Genomic DNA, 20407 nt, shown 5'->3' with positions numbered 1-20407 from the left:
GAAATCTACTTCTGAAAATCAGCTAGTGAAAACTCTGTGGATCACAAGGGTCCAATATGCACCATGTGGACGGTGTGGGACTGAACAGCATTTCTTTCCCTTGTACATGAAGCCGTCATGGGCTGGGGGCAGCTAACAACAAGGGTGCCTACACTGTGTCACTATTGGGCCCACAACCTTGTCAAGCATCTTGAGGGGCAGGTGGCAGATAGGGACTGCTTTCAGGTGAATTCGTTCTCCAACACAGACCCCATTCCTGGGCCCTGGCCTAGAACCTGTGCTCCTCAGAAATGCAATCTCCTGCATCTCTTCCTCTGGGGCTTTCCCTCCAAGGCCACAGTCACTAAGCTGGGAGCCAGGGATGTGGAGGATTGAGGTTTCTCAGCTACTCCCATTCCTAACCTGATGGCATAGCCCCCCTTTCTGACACTAACTGGTTACCTTGGAAACAAGTTCCTTACACTCTATGATGACTTGAGGTGGTGGGAGGCAGAGCCAAAGAACTAGCCCTGCCACAAAGAATTCACAGAGCCCCTCAGAATCATAGCAGGGCTATGTAGAGGCCCTATGCTCTGCCAGCACACATCCTAGCATATAAGCAGAAAACTTTACAGCCCTGCAAAATGTCCCCTTTCCCCCTATTCTCACCCCACCCCACTGCTGGCACTGGCTCCCAAGATTTCTTAGCTTCCAGAGTCTCTAGGCAGTACTTTCTTACCCATGGTTGGGGAGATCTTGCTGCAAGGAGAGCTTGCTGAGTCCAAGGCAAACAAACAAGCAAAAAAGTCAGCTACTAACCATGGAACAAGTGGATATCAGAAGATGTGATGTGGGCCTCTCTCTTCCAGTACCAGATTAGAAGTCATGTCTTCTAAGAAGCTGTTCTTAACTAGCCAGTCTTCCAGCCCCATCTCTCTCTCTCTCTCATACACACACACAATCCCCATTTAGTTTTTTTTTTTTTTTAGGGCTCACGCATTCTTTCAGTCATTCATTCAACAAGGATTTATGAGCCTCTGCTATGTTGTAGAGCCTGTACCAGGTCCTAGGGATACAGACAGGCGATAACAGGGCCTTCCTCACAGTCAACATCTTATACCATGTCCTTCTACACTCACATGTTCATACCTGTAATAACTACCCTGGTTTTTCTGTTTTCATTCTGGCCCCCCAAATGTGTGGTGAACTCTCTGGTTGCAGGTGGGTTGAAATTTACTTGTTATCCCCTTCTACCCAGAGGTTGTCCAAGGGTGGAGACCTTGAGTCTGTTAATGCATATCCTCATCTGACACCAAATCCCAAGATTTGGGGTCCCTCAGCCTCCTGTGTCACCCCATTGGTTTCTAAGCCCAAACTACAGTAAATGGCTCCCAGCACCAGTCTTCCAAGGACTCTGGAGTTTTCCCTTGCCTTTCAGTGCCAAGGAGCAGAGGAATGGGTGGGGCTTGAGGATGATAGCAGAAAGGTGCACTTCTCGTGTGTACACTGGAAAAGGTGCACAAGCACCAGATGCTTCCATGTGTCTGTGTCCTGTAATCACGCATGTACACACATGTTGGCCAGTGTCTCTGACTTCTCCCAGATTGGCCAGTGAAGGGGTGTGAGTGTGTGTGTGTCTGTGTGTTTCCACTTACGAGCGTGAGTGAGCATGTGTTCAGGGAAAGGGGATTTTAGGGGTATGTCTCTATGTGTGTTTTTGCCAAATGCTTGGCTTTTTTCACAATGGCTTAGAGCACTACTGTCATTTATGGGGTTTAAAATGTCAGAACAGGGCCCGCGGGAAGGCAGGAGAGATTAAACTGCAAACAGTGAAGGTTATAGATGACGTTTCTGATAGGCTGACAGGCGGACTCAAATGATACCACACTTTAGCAATCATTTTAAACATACACACGCGCGCACACACACACACACACATCGCAGTTCATCTCTCCACATTTTAATAGCATAATCTGAAGGCTAAAAAGTTAAAAACTCATGTCTAGAAAACCTCATCTCAGCTTTCATAACATAACCAGAAGCTTTCTAGGGTGTGTGTATGTGTGTGTGTGTTTACTCACTCAAGTACACCTACCTGTGCAAGGTGAACACAGATGTTTATTTGTATTTGTTGTAGGTTAATTCCACCTTACTTTTACATGGTGCCTCAGTGTAACCCTGGTGGTGTAGTGGTTAAGTGCTACAGCTGCTAACCAAGAGGTCAGCAGTTTGAATCTGCAAGGCACTCCTTGGAAACTCTATGGGGCAGTTCTACTCTGTCCCATAGGATCTCTGTGAGTTGGAATCGACTCAACGGCAGTGGGTTTGGTTTTGGTTTTTGGTCATGTAATTAACAAAATCCATTCTCGCCCAATGGTCTACCTGACCCTCAGAGTTTTTATAAAGTAGGTAGGGTTAAGATTGCTATCCCCACTTTACAAATATAAGAAAACTGAGGCTCAGAGAGGTCCAGTGGGTAACAGTACCCAAGACCACCAAGCTAGGAAGTGACAAAGCTAGGGTTAGAACCAGGGTCTTTTTATACTTATCCAGAGCTCTTTCCTTGAGGCTGTGGCTCTCAATTCTGGCTATATATTAGGATCCCCTGGGGAGCTTTTTAGAACCCACCAATGCCTTGGCCTCACCCCCAGAGATTCCGATCCAATTTTCTGGAGGTGGTGCTTGTATGTTTTTAAAGCCCCCCTGGTAATCCTAACTTGCTTGCTTCAGCAGCACATGTACTAAAATAGGAGTGATACAGAGAAGATTAGAATGGTCCCTGCGCAAGGATGACACGCGCTTTCATGAAGTATTCCATATTTTTTGGAGCCCCGGTGGTGCAGTGGTTAAGAGCTCAGCTGCTAACTAAAAGGTCAGCAATTTGAATCCACCAGCCGCTCCTTGGAAACCCTGTAGGACAGTTCTACTCTGTCCTACGGTGTCGCTATGAGTTGGAATCAGGTTTGGTTTTTGGTTTGGGTAGTTCTAACATGCAGGCTGGTTGAGAACCATTGATTCAGGGCTTGATGATGTCAGGCAGGAGCTGTGCATGGGGTTGTTCCCCAGGTGTCTGGTTATGCTCAAACCACCTCCAAGTGAATGTGGATTCCAGTCACTTCTCTCCTCATCTGCATCTACTTCCTGGGAAGACTTACTTCCCAGAAGGACCAGATCTTCTATTTCTTCTGGACCTACAACTCCCTAACTCTGGAGACTTAAGAAGGTGCTCAGTTCATACTGGTAAATGAAGAGGCTCCCATTCCAAGTGACTCACAGCTGTGTCAACCCCAAGAAGGGACATAAGCAAGACTTTGAATGGAGGAGGAGGAGAACCAGCTCCACCTAGCCCTGTCAATCAGGAGAAGGCCAGCGAAGCGAAGAGCAGCTGCCTCGCTGACCTAGGATGAGAGGAATGACAGAAAGAGACAGAAGGAAAAGAAAAGAAACATGGAAAAGAAAGGAGATGAGGAAAGTCGGCCCTTTTGAAGGTTGCGCTGACCAGCTCATCGCTAAAGCCTGTGGACAGTGCTCCTCTCACTTGGACCTGCAAGATAGGTGGCATGGAACAGTCATTAGGAGTTCAGACTTGGTAGTGGCCTACCTGGGCTTGAATTCTGGACTCTGCTTACTAGTTGTGTGGCTTTGGGAAAGTACTTACCATACCTGTGCCTCAGTTTCCTTTTTAAAATGGGGATGATAATAACAGTACTTTCCTCATAAGGTTGCAGGGAGGATTCAGGGAGTTCACATACAGCACCTGACACTTCCTAAGTACTGGGTCAGAATTAGCCACCATTATTCTGCAGCATTTGATGCTTTTGAACCCTTTCTTCTTAAAACTTTCTCCTCCCTTTACTCCACAACACCTCTCTTTCCTGTTTCTCTTCCCGTGTTCCAGGACATTCCTTCTTAGTCTCCTTTGCTAGCCCTGATCCTCCGCCCTCCCTCTGAATCACTGGTTCTCAGCCCCAAGTGCACATTGGAATCATCTGTGGAACTTTTTCAGCTTAGTCCCAGAGATTGTGATTTAATTGGCCTGGGGTGGGACCCAGCCACTGACTTTTTTTTTTTCTCAAGTTCCCCAGCTGATTCAAATATGCTACCAAGGTTAAGAACCACTCTTCTCAGTGTTGATACTCCCTAAGACTCCACTCTTGCCCCCCTTTTCCAAGTGATCGACCTCCTTCCCATGGCTTTAAATACATTTATGTGCTGGTGACTTCCAAATCCACATACTCTGACAAGACTCCTCTCTTGAACTTCAGACACATATTTCAACACCCTACCAGGTTTAAGAACTATCTGTATGGGATCAAATTGACAATAGCAACTTGAAAGATTAGACAGGAACCTTATAAAAAACAAAAGCCAAACTCACTGCCATCAAGCCGATTCCAATTCTTAGCAACCCTATAGCACAGAGTAGAACTGCCCCATAAGGTTTCCAAGGAGCGCCTGGTGGATTCAAACTGCTGACTTTTTGATGAGCAGCGAAGCTCTTAACCACTACGCCACCAGGGTTTCCAGACAGGAACCTTTCCAAGCCAAAACCAAACCCATTGCTGTTGAGTCAACTGGGCAGTAAATATATGTTAATGAGGGAGGAATAACTCAGAAAAGGAGGGTGAGAATAGTTGCACAACTCAAAGCATATAATCAATGTCAGTAAATGGTACATGTAGAAACTGTTCTGTCGGTGTGTGTTTTGCTGTGTATTCTCAACAAGAAAATAAATAAAATTAATTAAAAGAAAAAAAAAAAGCCTATCAGACATCTCAATTTTGAAATGTGTGTATGGTAAAGAAGTTATTCTTAATATTCTCTTAACCTCATAGATTTCTTTATTTAGATGCACTCCGGCCCCTCAAGTACATATCCCAATCAGAACTCAATATATTACCCTTCCCCCAAACATATTCCACCTCTTCCTCATCTTTGTCACCATTCAACCACTTTCCCAAGGTAAGAACCTGGTGGTCATCCAGGAATCCCCCACCTTGATCATTTCCCATGTACAGTCAGGTACAAAATCCTGTCAAGCCTCTCTTAAGACTCTCTTGTGTCTGTTACCTCCTCAGTATCCCTACCCACACTGCCATAGCTCAAGTCCTTATTATCTCTTGCCTGCACAGTTGTAAGAACTCCCTCACTGATCTCCCAGCCTCCAGTATTTTTTTGGCTGTACCCTTCCTCCATTCTCTGTGTCATCCTCAGAGCTATTTTTCTGAAATGCAAACCATCCCACTGCAAAAGTCCTTCAGTGGCCCCTCAGCTCTCAGAATAAAAGCCTGACTCTTGGACAGCCTTTTACTATCTGTCCCCTTCCACTGGCCTCCCTTCCAAAGTGACCTCCCTACCCCACCGTCTGTACTTCAGCAGAGTTCTCCGAATGTGCAGGGCTGGTTAACACCACAAGGCCTTCGAATGCTCTTACTTCTCTTCCCCCTCCAATTTTGTCCACATTTACAAATTAGCTTGACACATTTCCCCTCTACGAAGCCTTACCTGACTGATCAGGTCAAATTGACTACTCTCTCATTTTGTCCCCACAATACCCTGTAGTTACCTCTATTGTGTTATTATGTTATCTTTTCCTCTGTATATGTTATTTCCCTCTGTTTTCATGGGTGTCTCCCCCACTGGACCTTAGTACCTGGTCACCTGGAAGTCAAGTGCCATGTTTTAATTGCCTTTGAATTCCTGATGCCTAATACAGTTCTGTGTGTGGTTTTTAAGAGCTTGGCTGTTAACCAAAAGATCATCAGTTTGAATCCACTAGCTTCTACTTAGAAACCCTATGGAGCAGTTCTACTCTGTCCAATAGGGTCACTATGAGTCAGAATCGACTCAATGGCAACAGGTTTGGTGTTTGATTTAAGACAGAGCATAATGCTCAATGACTATTTGTTGAACAAATAGTTAAGGAGTAGGAAAGGGAGAAGGGAGGAGACCCCAGTCTCAAGTCCCATCATGAGTCTACAGACTGTGGAGTTCCCTTAGCTAAGGTGCTTGGTTAAGAATGCTTTAGCTTATGGCTCTGGATTTTGAAGGATAGCCCCCACAGTTGCTTCCTTCCTCCTGGAGCCAAGGCAGAGAGGCTGGGTGTGAGGGAAGAGACTCACATCAGCCAGTGGCCAGACACTGTCCCCTGGACTCCTCCTTTGGGTCTACCTCTATGAAACTGTCTCACCAGGTACCAGAGCTGGAAGCTCTGACAGCCAGAACACCTGATGCCCCTTCCTGACCTGACCTGATTTAGGTGAGGAAAGTCTTCTTTTCCCGCTTTTATCTGAAATCAGATTGGAATGCCTCCAAAGAACCCTTAGACAGAAACCAAGAAAAACTAAAAGCAAGAAAAAAAAAAAACAGACCCACAAACACTTTGAAGTAAATACAGAAACAAACATAGTACAGATGTCTGATTCTAATTTGTCACCCTGCCTGAGGGAGCACTGTCAAGAGTTATCTTCTAGACATTGAGGAGGCATCTTCTCTCCCCTCCCTCGCTCAGGAAAGGAGCTGGGCAGAGTCCTAGTCCCACCCCCAGCAGGTGGGGCAACTGAAAAGGTGCAGTTCTCACAGTCAGGGGAATTGAAGCAAGACTCTCCTCTTCCACAGGAGTCAAAGACCAAGGCCATCAATGGACTAGGGAGCATTAGACAAAGTCAGGGATCCAGAGAATAACCCACAGAAAGAGTATGGTCTCCAGGACACTCCTGGCAACATTTTCTTCATTTATGGCTGAATCCACAGGGCCTGACCCTTACTTGCTAATATTCCTAGAGTTCTTGCCGTATGTCAGCACTATACCAAACACCATATTAGTTCGTATAATCCTCACGACAACCCTATGAAGTAGAGCTTATTGTTATTCCTGTTACAGATGAGGAAACTGAGTCTATGAGAAAGGTTAGGTCACTTTCCTAAGGCCACAAAACTGGTGGTGGCTAAGCCAGAATTCAAAGTCAGACAGTCTGACCCCAAAAAAACAGGCTCTTAATCTCCATGGTGTACTACCTGAAACACATAGCAGGTGATTCAATATTTGCTAAAGTAATAATAATAAAAAAAAATTAAAGTAATAATAATAGCTAACATTTATTGAACATTAAACAAAGTGCCAAGTGCTGTGTTAAGCACTTTACATACATTATTTTATCCAGTAAGTAGGTACTATTATTATTTACATTTTATGGATGAGGACACTGAGGCTTAGGGAGGTTAGGAGCCTTGTCTAGGGTACCAAAGCTGGTAGGTAAATGAACTGGGTGACAAACCCAGGGGGATGGATAAATGAGTGACCAAAGGCACAAACAACTCCTCCCACCTCCACTACCATTCTAGGGAATGTTCCTGAAGGAAAAAGAAGCCCTAGCCAGGAGCTCTGACCAGGCACTGACACCTTGATCAAGGATGCCCATGGGCTTTTATCACATGCTGTGGCAGAGGTAGCACCAGCCTAGACAGCTGAGTTGTGCTCGGACGTGATCCTGAATGGCTAAACGGGTTCCCCCCTTTTTTTCCCTAGGCCTCTCCAGAGCACCCTCTCACCAGCTGTATTCATTCACAATACTCTGGCACTTTGGAATCTGGTTGTGTTTGGGTCCTCTAACATCCAGAAGGTCAAAGCCTCCAGGACCCTCCCCTAAAAGCAGGAGTTTTTTCTGTCTCCCGTGTGGATCTTTTGGTTCCTGAGTCTCTGGCTTTGGCATCCCTGATGGGAAGAATCTTTTCAGAGAAAGAGAGACAGCCATCCTGGTACGTAAGGAAAGAGGCAGAGAGGAGGGGAAGGAGTGATTTCCTAGCCTCTCCTCCTCATCTCCCCACCCTTCCCCAAAGCCTTGTAGGCTGCCCCCCCCCCATAGAGTTTCTCACCTTCAGGCAAAGGCAGATGATGGCAGAGCTGGGGAGCAGCACTTAACTGAACCCTGGGGCACAGCAAATCCCCATCATTAATATTTAGGAAATGTGAGCCCCCAGAGGATGAAGCAGTGAAAGAGAGGCTGGGAGAGGGAGGCCAAGATGCTCAGAGAAGCAGAGAGAGAGATGGAGACAGTCACCTGGAGGGGTTGCAGAGAGAAACAGAAGAGGAGGGAGTGAAGGAGGAGAAGAAAGGAGACTGAGGGGGGTGGGAGAGAGGCAGAGAAAGGGGGAGGGAGGAGTGAGACAGAAAGAGCCAGTTGCTTTATTCATGGCTGGTGATATTATAGACTGAGTGAAAATCACATTATCGTAATGGGAAAGTTAGAGTTGCAGAGATGATGCCCTGAAGCCTCAGCTCTGATTGGGGTGTGATTGCTATCTGTATTTATATGTAGAAAGCAAAGTTCACTGCCAGTTCAAAATGGTGGCGGCTGCTTAATGCAACATAATTCTTCAGTAGGGAGACGCCCCGAGCAACCAAGCCGTGCTGGGAGTGGGAACAGAAGCTAAATGGGAGCTAACGCCGGAGGAAGCGATGGAGCAGGCGATGGAGCCACGAGTGGAGCAGGAGTGAAGCTCAGCCTGCAGAGGGAGAGAACCCCAGCCAGAGTGGAAACTGGGTGGGAACCGGGGCACAGCTTGGGACTCGAGCCCAGCCCAAGGGGTGGAGGGTATGAGCTTGGAAACCAAGGGATAGGAAGAAATGGTTCCCACCATCCACAAACTGGAGCCCCCACAGGCTTGGCTAGACCTCCAGAAATCTTAAACATTGAATTTATTATACAACTGACCCCTTTACCCCCACTAATATAATTGATTGCTAAACTACACAATAAACTTTAAGGATATTTTTATTTTTCCTATGATGACCACTTTGACTTTTTTTGAAATCTCACATTTCTTGATTTTTTCTTTAATTTTAATTTCTTTGTCCAAGGTCCCTGCTGTTCTGGCACCCCACTTGTGTTCTGCTCTGTCTGTTGAGCAGCCCAGTGCTGGAATGAAAAAGGGCCAATCACTATTGAAGGTGAATGGGTGTGATGTCTGACCTTCCCTGGGGAGTGGGGCAGGGGTTGATGGGGAGGTCACAGTCATTCACACCAAAGATCAGCTCTAGACCTCAGGGCTGGAGCTCAGAGCCCAGTCCCATCCTTGGAGCTACAGCTTGCCATCTCAAGAAGGGAGAAAAGTGGTGTCAATATGCCCAAGCATACTGAGCTCAGATGACTTTTTTTTTTTAGTGTAAGGCCAGTATTTGGGATACACTTACACTAAAAAAAAACTTTTTGTTTATCTGAAATTCAAATTTAACCTGGCATTTATATTTTTATTTACCAAATCTGGCACTCCTACCCTATCCCTACCCTGCCCATTAACCTCAGGCTTTTCGTTGATTTACTGAGGGAGGCAGTGCCTGGAGTGGAAAGAACCAGATTCACCATTTAATAAGGAACCCTGATGGCTCAATGGTTAAAGCACTTGGCTACTAACCAAAAGGTCAGTGGTTTGAAACCACCAGTGGCTCCACGGGAGAAAAGATTACAACTAGGAAATTCTATGGGACAGTTCTGTTCTGTCCTATGGGTCACTATGAGTTTGAATCAACTCCATAGCATACAACAACAACCAAGCCTCAATCTCTTTATCTGAGCAATAGGGGATAATTATACTAACTTATAGGATGGTTGTAACTATTCAATAAGATTATTGTTGTTAGTTGCCATCAAGTTGGTTCTGACTCGCAGCGACCTCATATGTGTAGAGTAGAACTACTCCATAGGGTTTTCAAAGCTGTGACATTTTGGAAGCAGATTTCCAGGCGTTTCTGCAGAGGCACCTCTGGGTGGGTTTGAACTGCCAACCTTTCAACTACTAGTTGAGCATTTAAGGGTTTGTGCCACCCAGGGACTCCTGCTTTTGTCTGTAAAGGAGGTTAATTATTCATGAGCCAATTCATGGAAAAAGGGGCATAATCTCCTTCAAGAGATCACAGAGTCAAGACTTTAGTGCCAGGCAGATTATATAAATGTGAACCAAACAGTGAAATGCAGGTGAGGTCTATGGCTACACCTTAAAAGTACCTGCCTCTCCTAAAGACATTCAATTTCATGTTTGTTTTAAATATGGTGCTTGTCAAACCAAACACCCAGGTGGGACTGATTTGGTCTATAGACAGCTCCCAGTTTCTTGTTTTTTCTGGTGACACACATATTCCCAGCCACAGAATCACAAATCATTGACATAGAGTAGAGATACCACATGTGCACAGACACATGACCCGTAAAGATGCTAGGGGATGTCTGTGCATACACCTGTGTTATGTCCCCAGGGAGCAGAGGTTCTGTAAGAAAGTATAAGGACAATCACAGAGGAGCTCCCCACCCCAGTTTGTCTTCCTATCCACCTCCTGCCAGCCTCCCACCTCTTTGTCCACCCACTGGGGTCTACTGCTCAGACCATCTCACTCCCTCTCCCTGGTAGTGGAACTCTTAGAGCCCAAAGAGTGTGAGTGGAAATGAGTGAGGGTCTCTGCATGCCTGACCCATGATATGGATCCATCACACACACGTATCTGGGGCTCCCAGGACACCCTCCTCCTGCGGTTCCTGGGGCAGGAGAATTGATTCTCTTTTCCCCTATTTAAGGTTTATTTTTTTGAGCTCTGAGTCGGAATCAATTCAATGGCAACGGGTTTGTTTGTTTGTTTGTTTTTTAATAATTTTTATTGTGCTTTAAGTGAAAGTTTACAAATCAAGTCAGTCTGTCACATATAAGCTTATATACAGCTTATTCCATACTCCCACATACTCTCCCCCTAATGAGCCAGCCCACTCCCTCCTTCCAGTCTCTCCTTTCGTGATGATTTTGCCAGTTTCTAACCCTCTCTACCCTCCTATCTCCCCTCCAGACAGGAGATGCCAACACAGTCTCAAGTGTCCACCTGATACAAGTAGCTCACTCTTCATCACCATGTCTCTCCAACCCATTGTCCAGTCCCTTCCATGTCTGATGAGTTGTCTTTGGGAATGGTTCCTTTCCTGGGCCAACAGAAGGTTTGGGGACCATGACCGCTGGGATTCCTCTAGTCTCAGTCAGACCATTAAGTCTGGTCTTTTTATGAGAATTTGGGGTCTGCATCCCACTTCTCTCCTGCTCCCTCAGGGGTTCTCTGTTTTGCTCCCTGTCAGGGCAGTCATCGGTTGTGGCCGGGCACCATCTAGTTCTTCTGGTCTCAGGATGATGTAAGTCTCTGGTTCATGGGGCCCTTTCTGTCTCTTGGGCTCATAGTTGTCATGTGACCTTGGTGTTCTTCATTCTCCTTTGATCCAGGTGGGTTGAGACCCATTGATGCATCTTAGATGGCCGCTTGTTAGCATTTAAGACCCCAGACACCACATTTCAAAGTGGGATGCAGAATGTTTTCATAATAGAATTATTTTGCCAATTGACTTAGACGTCCCCTTAAGCCATAGTCCCCAAACCCTTGCCCTTGCTCTGCTGATCTTCAAAGCATTCAGTTTATCCCAGAAACTTCTTTGCTTTTGATCCAGTCCAGTTGAGCTGACCTTCCGTGTATTGAGTATTGTCCTTCCCTTCACCTAAAGTAGTTCTTATCTACTATCTAATCAGTAAATAACCCTCTCCTACCCTCCCTCCCTCCCCACCTTGTAACCACAAAAGTATGTGTTCTTCTCAGTTTATACTATTTCTCAAGATCTTATAATAGTGGTCATATACAATATTTGTCCTTTTGCCTCTGACTAATTTCGCTCAGCATAATGCCTTCCAGGTTCCTCCATGTCATGAAATGTTTCACAGATTCGTCACTGTTCATTATCAATGCGTAGTATTCCCTTGTGTGAACATACCATAATTTATTTAACCATTCATCCGTTGATGGACACCTTGGTTGCTTCCAGCTTTTTGCTATTGTAAACAGAGCTGCAATAAACATGGGTGTGCATAAATCTGTTCGTATGAAGGCTCTTATTTCTCTAGGGTATATTCCAAGGAGTGGGATTTCTGGGTTGTATGGTAGTTCTATTTCTAACTTTTTAAGAAAACCCCAGATAGATTTCCAAAGTGGTTGTACCATTTTACATTCCACCAGCAGTGTATAAGAGTTCCAATCTCTCCGCAGCCTCTCCAACATTTATTATTTTGTGTTTTTTGGATTAATGCCAGCCTTGTTGGAGTAAGATGGAATCTCATCATAGTTTTAATTTGCATTTCTCTAATGGCTAATGATCGAGAGCATTTTCTCATGTATCTGTTAGCTGCCTGAATATCTTCTTTAGTGAAGTGCGTGTTCATATCCTTTGCCCACTTCTTGATTGGGCTGTTTGTCTTTTTGTGGTTGAGTTTTAACAGAATCATATAGATTTTAGAGATCAGGCGCTGGTCGGAGATGTCATAGCTGAAAATTTTTTCCCAATCTGTAGGTGGTGGGTTTGTTTTTTTTGTTTTGGTTTTTTTGAGCTCTGGAGTGGGCCTCAGCTGTTCTACTCAGTCACCAGTTAAAAACTCAGGGATTCTATAAAAGCTCCTAAAATCTCTCTGGATCCTAGGAAAGGTCCTTGAAGGTTCATCTCTGCCATTCCCCTGCCTCAAGGCAAGGCTTGATCCTCCTCATTGGGGGTGGGGGACAGGGGATTGACAAGAAGTGTCCACAAACTTTCTTGGCCCTGCTTAGCCTTGAGATCAGGAAGTTGAACTCCAATCTCAGTGGTTTAAGTTCATGTTTGTTATGAGCTCCATGGAGATGTGTGAAGATCCTTTTCTAAGGATCTCCCAGGCATTCCCAAACCTTCCTGTGTCCCTTCCCAGGGGACCAGGCCAGAGAGCAGAGGCCCCAGACACTCAGACCACTGATGCTAGAAGGATCCCAAAGGGGGATGCAGAGTCTGGAGTTTTCCCTGCTACTTTCAGCCCATTCCATATTTGAGTATCAGAGCTAGAACCTAGGTAACCTCTTCCCAAGGCTCAGTTATTGAAGCGAAACAGAAGTAGGTCAATCAGTTGTGATAGATAAATGAAAATCCAGTACACTTCCAAAGATTCCTCAGACCTGAGTTTTGGATAATCTACTGTTTGAAATTGTCTGTTTCAGTCACCTTCACTTTCATGACTCTGGATAACACTGGTTATCGTCAGTATCCTATCAAGTCTGGGAGTCCACATCCTTAGAGAATGATTACCCAAATCAAACAGAGGTGGGCCAGGTGACAGAGGAGGGCCCACTGAGTAAGCTTTGGTCATTTTAGAGGTACAGGGGAGGGTCCAAGGAGATGACCTATCTAGCAGACATGAGTCTTTGAGGATGAAAGTGAGATGTCTCCAAGGGCAAGAAGCCTGGCTGGCAGCTCATTTATTCAGATTTCTCTGAGTTCCTATTATATGTCCCTCTGGAGTTGTATCTGGGCAGTTACATTGGAGAACTGTGTTTATGTTCCAGAGCCCTAGAATGACCCAGCAAGAGGAGTTCAAGTTTGGCAGAAAGCATTGTGCTTGTGGCAGAGAGAGGAGAGATGAGGCACCTGCCCCAGAGCACCACACCCACCCCCATTATCAGGGAAAAGAGAGCAGAAAATAGCCCTGTGCCCAGGGACAGAGGGAGAGGCTAACCTGCTTAGAAGCTAGAGGCTGAATAAAATGACCCCTGCCTGGGATGGATGTCGAAAGAATGTCTCTGAGGGAATGTCGCTCCATGCCCCTGGAGGGTCCTGTAGGCAGTTCTAATCCACCCCACCTCTCCCCCCTTCCAACCCCTAACACATGCACACACACACATAAATCTTAATTGTGTCCGGGGCTTTTTACGGCATTAATTAATCATATTTAGGGCTGTTTCCAGCTGTTGCTGAGGGAAAGAAGGTCCCACACGCCTGTGACTTAGGGTAAATCCAATCAGACAGAGAAATTCTTTGATTCTGGAGAAGCCAAGCATGGGAAAGACACCTCTAATCCCAGGGCCTCTCTGATCCCTGCCTACCACCTCCCCCATTACTGCTCTTGAAACTGATATGGGCTGGGGAGATGAGAGGGACTGAGGAGAGGACTAGGGCTGCCTGAGCTGAGCTGGCTGCCTGGGGCCCTGCTGGGGGTGAGAGGGGGTTGACTAGAATAGGGGCTAGGGCTGTCATGCTGACTTGGTGCTCCTGCCTCAGCACTGGGCCCCTTTAGTGGGCTCAAGAGAGTCCATGATTCCTGCATAGCCACTGTGCCCGAGAATTATTACAGGGGGCTGGGTCTGGACTAGTCAGAGCAGTGGGAGGGCAGTACTGACCTAATTACAGTTTTGCACAGCCAGTGTGGTCTGAGAAAGGGCCTCCTCCAAAGCTTTCTGCCTTCCCCTGCCTTCTCCTGAAGCCCCAGAAGCATCAGTTCCCTGTCTCTTATCTGTCTCTCCCTGTCTTTGGGTCCCTCTGTGTGTTTCCTTCTTCCTAGGGTTCTGTGTCTCTAGCTCAATTTCTATCTCTTTTACCAATGCCTATCTCTGTCTCTCTCAGCCATTATCTCTGAAATCCTAGGGTACCACCTCATTTCTCCACAGAGACACTCCTTAAGATGGAGACATCTTAGAGGGAGGGGGCTAGCCTGGCTGGTGCCAATGGCTTCTTCCTTGGTCTGTGCTAGTAGCCCATTAGGTACTCATGTGGAGCAAAAATTGCGGGTAGGGGGGAACGCTGCTGAGGGTAGGGACAAGAAGAGACTGTCTCATTCCTTCAAGACCCAGGTAGGGGGAGGTTCACCAGGGTGGAAGGTGAGAGGGTGCATAGCTGTAAGAAAGCCAAACAGAGACCAAATAGCAGCACTCTCTCCTCCCCCTGTAATGACCCCACCCCAGTAAACCCCCTTGTTGAGGCTTTCTGGGTCTTGGCCTAACTGGACCTAAATAATTGAGAAACCCATTACAGCCTTGCTGTTTCCTCACTGTCAAGTGTAAACGCTGCACTGGTCGGGTGGGGAAATGGGCTAATTTGAATTGATAATAGGAAACGCGGGGAAAAGTCATCTATAGTGAGTGAGGAGCAAGCGATCCCCGAGCAGATGCTAAATCTTGTATAATGAAAGAATCTGCCGATGTCAATTATGTAGGAGCGCCTTTGCAGTGGTTGGAGGCGGTGGGCGGGAGAGGGAATGGAGGGCTGGGTGCATCCCATAAACCCAAACACCCATCAAAGGCTCATACATATGGAGCGGCAGAGATTACGGCATAAATTTGAATGTTATGAATGTGCATGAGGGACAGGCAGGAAGCCCACCTCATAAGGGGGTGGGAAAGGGACTGTTTTCAGCATGTGGGTACAAAGGAGCTTTTGTCCTCTGGGTCCCTCAGCTGTATCTCCTCTGTCTCTGCTGTGCCCCCTCTGCATCCAGTTGTGTCCCCAGATAAGAAAGTTAGGGTATGGGGGTGCTGGGGCTGGGTAAGATCAGCTGTTCTCCTGGGGCCTGGATCTGGGCGCCTTGGGGACTTTGGACCCAAGCTGCCCTTCACCCGTTAAGGGTGATTACAGGATGAGATCTAAAGACGAATGTCGTTGGGGATCCAGAGCGGTCTCTTGAAATACATCTGATGTGAACACGGATTTTTCTCCTGTCTGATGGAGGAGACAAGAGAGACCAATGGAGTCAGTGATGTAGATAGGGCAGAGTGATCCTGGAAGACAGCCTGGAGGAAGGGGTCACAAACTGTGCTATAAAGGGGGCCACCAGCTCTGAATAACATCAGGGCACATCTTCCTATTCCTGGGTACAAGTCCACACCACAGATGGGAGTGTGAATTTGTGAGTATGTGCACATGCATGCACACCCTGTAACAGGGCCCAGATCCTTCCATTGGTTCCCAACCTACAGCAGCTCCCTGAGCAGGCTCTGTGATTTGTGGTGCGGGCCACCCAGGGACTTTAATCTTCACCGTGACAAATGCAATAAAAGGAACAATTTGGAGATCAGAGCTAAGGAAGACACATTTACAAACCCTTCCCCAAAGGTTGGATGGGGCTGTCACCATGTGATTTGTGTCTAAGATGAAGCAGAGAGAGGGAGAGGGGAGACAGAAAGCTAGAGAAGCAGGCTAGAGAAGAAGGAGCATTCCCACCCTCTCTCCTCCTCACCCTCTCTGCTGGCTCACAGGGGATAGGCTAAGCTAGCAAGAGGGGAAACCAGACCCACAAGGTGCTGCCACCCCTCCCCCATCAGGACCAGGGAGCACAACTGGATTACCAGAACACAGGCCAGAACCATGAAGCTTCAGAGATTCATCTCAGCAGTTCAGGAGTTCTGTCTAGAGGAGGGATTGGGGGGAGAATGGGAGAAGAGAGAGAGAGGGAGAGGCAGAGGCAGAGTGAGAAAGACATTTTAATAGACAGTGACATCTCAAGTTGCAAAGGGAGTCCCTAAGAAGCCCCAGGCTGGGTTGGGAGGGGCAAGGGAAGGTTTCCCAACCAGGCCTCCTCAGTCAGGCAGATTTGGAGAGGCTGTCAGAGGGGTTTAAACATAGAGCAAGAGCAGGGGAGGGAGGCAGTTAATCTTGGAACAGATCTATGGGGCAGGCAGATCTGTCTGGAGTTCCATAGAATGAGGCCAAATTGGGGTCTGAGAACTAGGTTGGTGGGTGGCCAAGGAGAACTCAACATAAGCGTGCAGTCTGGGGTCTACAGCCTCTCTTCCCTTCTGAGCCACTCTTTTGCTATCTGCAAAATGGACGTTAGGCCAGATGATCTGTAAGTTTCCTGCCAGCCTTGCATCTTTGACTCTGTGAGTCCCAGGTTACTTGGAGCCAACAATAGGAGACTGGGTAAGAAAGACACCCCTCCACTCTGCCTCTCTTATGGATGTGCTGGACTCTAACACATGGGCTCCTTTCTGTTGGGGTCTCAGGTATCCTTCCCTGGGTTTAGGTCCACAGTTCTTTCAGTCACCTATGTCCTGGTAAGAATTCAAAAGGAACTCTTTGGACCTCTTTTTTCTCTAAAAACCTGGTCACTCTTACTTTCCTTTTTGGGTAAGATCATCCTCAAACCCAAGGGCACTCTGTCCCTCCACCCATGTTTAGATGACCCTTCAGGAGATGTTCTCTTTTCTCCAGGGTCTAACCTTGAAACCTCTGGGTCCCTCTCAGTCTCCTAACTTTGAGCTGCCCACACCTTAGATGTAGTTTCCTTGGCCTGTGGCCTACCTTCCCCCTCTCAACCCCCCACCTTCCTACTTGCCTATGCTCCCAACACACACCTCCCACCAGGCTGAGGGACCACAGTGGTGCCATGTTGGCAGGAAGGGGAATGTTTCTAGGCTACGAGGCACTGGTTTTCCATCTTACTCCAGGCCACACCTCGATTCTCCTCCATGTGGCTGCTGCCGCTGCACCAGCCTGACTCCCAGCAGGGACTGTCTTCCTGTGCATCTCCAGGTTCAAACCTGGTCTTCATACCCAGGTAAGTAGGCCTGGTAAGTGCCTAAATGGAGATAGGGGAAAGGAGACATCAGGAGTATATGGGCCTGACCCTCACTCAAAACTCACTATGGAGGATCGGGGGGTCAGATGCAAGCAAGGTCTAGCCACCATAGCCCAGGGCATGCTCCGGAAAGACTGAGGCTTGATATACTGGATTACAGCCTCCAAGGGGATTTAGAAGGGATAGGTTTGGGGAGATGGAGAATGGGGGCTATGAGGAGATGGGGGAGTGGGGAGTAGATAAAAGTATGTATTCCAATCTTTAGACATGAAGGGGAGGAGAGGGGCTTAAAAACCAAAACAAAACAAAACAAAAAAAACCCCACTGCCAAGCAGCTAAATCAAGAACAGGCTGACTTCGCCCATGCTTTCCCTCCAGAAAGGCAGGAGAGTTCTTCAATATAGGCTGCACAGTGGACAGTAGGTGAGAAGGAACTAAACTGCTAAGAGTGGAATGTGGTAATTCCCATGGTCCTCTGCTGCCTCCCTCTGGGACAGGGCAAGAGGGCAAGTTCTGCCCTCCTCCCAGCCCCTCCACAGTTCCTGAGTGATCCTCTTCCCGCTACCCACTCCCAACCCAAGCCCCTGATTTCTCTCCAGGTCCTCCTGAGATCCGCTCAGACACCATCCCTCACATCTGACCTATGTCCCCCTGCCCTCTCCTCCAACCCATAAAAAAAAAAAAAAAATTTTTTTTTTTAAGTCACTAAATAAAAAGTGAACTAAGAGGGGAGCAAAAGAACCTCTTTGGAATCTGGAATCTTCACCATTCCTTGCCTCCCCTCAGAGAAAGAAAGGAAGTTGACTTGGCTCACTCATTTGCATCCCACCCCCAAAAATAGGCTGGGCTAGACCAGGAGAACAGGGAGGGAGGAGTGGCCTGAGAATTGGCCAATCTCCCTGTGGCCTCCTCCTATCCCTGGAGTTATTTTACCCAGTGCCTAATCTCTGAGGCCAAGACCGAAGCCAAGGCCAGGTGGCAGTCTGTGTTGACTAACAGTTCAGTGTCCTCCAATGCTCCCCCCAACTAGACGGTTGATCCAGGCTGGGCAATCCTTGACCCCAGCTCTGTCTGCCTCCCCCAAGGCTTAGTCCAGTCCTGAGGGGCCTGAGACCCAAGACGGTGGTGGGGAGGGGAGGGCCAAAGGAGGGCCAGAAACGACCTGTGGGTCACAGGGCTCTAAGAGAGGCATTTTCCCTCTCCAAGTCCTCAGATTTAGCCCAGCAGGCCAGAGGTTGATAGGAAAATAACAGAACCATTAAGAAGAAAGTCAGTCTGAGCTTTTCCCTTCCTTCGTGTTCATATCTATTTGTTACGTGAGTCTGATCCACCTACCCAGTTCGTTCTTACATACACAGAGCTGAGCTATGCCCAGCCTTAGTGCTCGTATGATAAATGCTCATGTCATAAATCATGGGGTGGGGAACTGTAAAAACAGCGTGGGGGCGGTGTCTGACCTCCTCCAACCCCACAAGGGGGAAGGAGAACCAAGATCAACAGCACAAAGCTGACTCCCATGAGGCTGAGGCAACAAGACAAGCCTCCTCTCTCTACCATCTTTACCAATTCTGATACCAACTGTCCCCCACACAGGACTCTGTTCTTCTCTGCTGGGCTCGATAATTCATTGCAATGGCCACACAGAACTCACAGACCACACTCACAATTATGGGGTTTATTAGGGAAGTAATAGTTAAAATTCAGGCTCAGGAACATTCAAGATACAGTTCTTCCATCAGGACAGCCTCTTCCCAGCCATGTCCACAGGCACGTCTCTCCCTGGCCCTCAGTCTCTGCCCAAAGGCACTCAGCTTTCTCTCTCCATGGATCAGGAAGCTCACCACGCCTTCTCCTGTTGCCAGGTCTCTCCTGCTGGTCTCTCCCTCCTTGGTGGTGGGCTTCTCCCTCTGCTCTGGAATTGGCTCTCTTTTAAGGCAAAACTGACAAATCCCCTTGGCGAGCCACAATCATCTTATTTGCACAGCCCCACCCAACCACCTGGGTGAGAGTTACAAGACCACGGCAAGAAAGGCCATACGAGGTAATTCATCACGCCGCAGGAACCAGTGAGGAGGGCTTGGGAGATATGCACAGCAGAAGGCTGGGATAGTCAGTTGAAGGAGTAAGAAGGATAGCAGGCACAGTGTGGGGCACTGTGAATAGGAGCAGTGAGGTAAAAACACATCAAGGGTTAGAAAGGAAGAGACCAAAAAAAGGGGGGGGATAAAGTAGAAGGTCAGTCAGAGGTTGAGGAGGGGTTGCCCCTATAGGGAAGGATTTGGGCAATGAGCCACCCTAGCTACATCCCATGATGGTTGCGGTCCTGGGCACTGGGTGTATAAGCATCCCCTGACCTGGGAGAGAGGTGTTCTGGCTCAGCACTCCAAAGCCATCCCCAGGAGGAAGCCAGGGCCCAGGAGATCCCCAATTAGAATTCTTCTTCCCTTCCGCTGTTTAGTGGGTGGAGCAGATGAGAGTTGGACTACTGATCCCCATTCTCTCCTTCCCCTTGAAAGCCTGGACACACACACTGTTTCCAAATTCAGTCATCCACTGATGAAAACCATTCTCCCATACTGAGTTTCCCTATCCCCTACAAAAGGAGAAACAAAAAAACAAAAACCAGGTCCTCTTTGTATTGCTCTAAATCCTAAACTAGACAAACTCAGAGTTAGGAAGAATCAAAGAGGTGGTCATGGCTTCCACACATCTCTTCTTTGCCTGAGACTGGCCACGTGACCGCTTGCCTTTTAAAAAGGTGTAAATTCAGTGGTGGGGGTGGGGGGTGGAGTAGAAAGCCTGGTGTGGGGCAGGGGGGTCATTTTGACCTTGGGAGCCATGTTGGCCTTTAAGTCAGTTCCAACTCATAGTGACTGTATGTACAACAGAACGAAACACTGCCCTGTTCTGCTACATCCTCAAAGTCCTTGCTGTGTTTGAGCCCATTGTTACAGTCACTGTGTCAACTCATCTCACTGAGGGTCTTCCTCTTTTTCACTGACTCTCTACTTTACCAAGCATGATGTCCTTTTCCAGTGATTGGTCC

General features: G+C 47.4%; 1 non-coding gene across 1 annotated transcript; it reads left to right on the top strand.

Annotated features, from left to right (window-relative positions):
• The first annotated feature begins 2700 nt into the window (after nucleotides 1–2700).
• Nucleotides 2701–2803, top strand: LOC126060053 (U6 spliceosomal RNA). Its single transcript, XR_007513520.1, has one exon. It is a non-coding gene; the product is annotated as a U6 spliceosomal RNA (small nuclear RNA).
• Nucleotides 2804–20407: the final 17604 nt, after the last annotated feature.

This window comes from Elephas maximus, chromosome 16, assembly GCF_024166365.1.
Source record: "Elephas maximus indicus isolate mEleMax1 chromosome 16, mEleMax1 primary haplotype, whole genome shotgun sequence".
Taxonomy (NCBI): Eukaryota; Metazoa; Chordata; class Mammalia; order Proboscidea; family Elephantidae; genus Elephas; species Elephas maximus.
Note: the sequence above shows the minus strand (reverse complement) of the source record. Positions and strands in the feature narration are given on the sequence as shown.